We start from the raw sequence: 1296 nt of genomic DNA, 5'->3' as shown, positions 1-1296 counted from the left end.
CTGGACAGACTATGGAAGTGGGCAGGAGACAACAGGATGGCGTTCAATGTGGATAAGTGCAAGGTCTTGCACTTGGGGCATAGGAATGGGTGTCATAAGTACAGGTTAGGGGACAAGTAGCTGGAGAGCAGCACTTGTGAAAGGGACCTTGGGGGGCTGGTGGACTGCGGGCTGAACATGAGCCAGCAGTGGGATGTGGTGGCCAAGAGGGCGAGCGCCACCCTTGGTTGCATAGCCAGAAGCGTGGCTTCTAGATCAAGAGAAGTATTACTGCCCCTCTATGCGACTCTGGTGCGCCCGCAACTGGCGTATTGTGCTCAGTTTAGGGCCCCTCATTATCGAAAGGATATAGCCAGGTTGGAGTCAGTGCAGCGCAGGGCCACAAGGTTGGTGGCCGGTTTGCAGGGGATGCCGTATGAGGCGAGACTGAGGGAACGGGGTCTCTCCAGCCTGGAGAAGAGGAGACTCAGAGGGGATCTGTTGGCGACATGCAGGTATGTGAGGGGGTGTCCCATGGAGGTGGGGGGAGACCTGTTCTTCCCTGCAGAGGAAGGCAGGACGCGCTCCAAAGGAGCCAAGCTCAGGGAACCCAGGTTCCATTTGGATGCCAGGAAGCACTTCCTGGCAGTCAGGACCCCGAGGGTGTGGAATGGGCTTCCAGGGAGGTGGCTGAGGCCCCATCGGTGCGGGTGTTCAAGGACAGGCTGGCCATGCACATGGTGGGCATGTTGTGAGCAGAGCCGGCTGGTGCTGGAGGTCAGACTAGATGGCCCAGGAGGCCCCTTCTGACTCACTCTGTTTCTGTGTTTAATGCCCCAAAATGAGAATACGGTCCAGCTCAAGACAGGAGGGCAGTCATTTGACAGGCAGCCGTGGAAGGGACGGGCGTGTGTTTGGTCTGAGCTGTGCAGCTCGTGACACGGAGCGCTCCCCTCAGCTCATCAAGGAGCAGGTGCAGAGAGTTGCGGGTCAGGCACTTCCATCCAAACACTTGCGAGGAGGAGCTGTGGTGTTCTGTTTGCACATTTTCAGTGCTGTGTGTGTGAAGTGGTGAGAGTGTTGGAGTGGGACTTGAGAGTCCAACCTTCGAGTCCCAGTCGGCCATGAAGGGTCTCGCTAACTCTCAAGCACACCTTCCTCACTGGGTTGTTGTGAAGATAACAGAGAGGAGGATTATGCAAACCACCTTACAGCCGGGAAGAAGGACGTGTTTTAAATACATGTGAATAAATAAAGGTGCGTTGTGGCCAAAAATTCCTTCCCGTCCAGCCCTCTTCTGTGGAGCAAAAGGTGGAA

The sequence above is a fragment of the Varanus komodoensis genome, unplaced genomic scaffold (assembly GCF_004798865.1).
Source record: "Varanus komodoensis strain SLA01 unplaced genomic scaffold, ASM479886v1 scaffold64, whole genome shotgun sequence".
Lineage (NCBI taxonomy): Eukaryota > Metazoa > Chordata > Lepidosauria > Squamata > Varanidae > Varanus > Varanus komodoensis.
The sequence above is the reverse complement of the archived record's forward strand: the minus strand, read 5'-3'. Positions refer to the sequence as shown.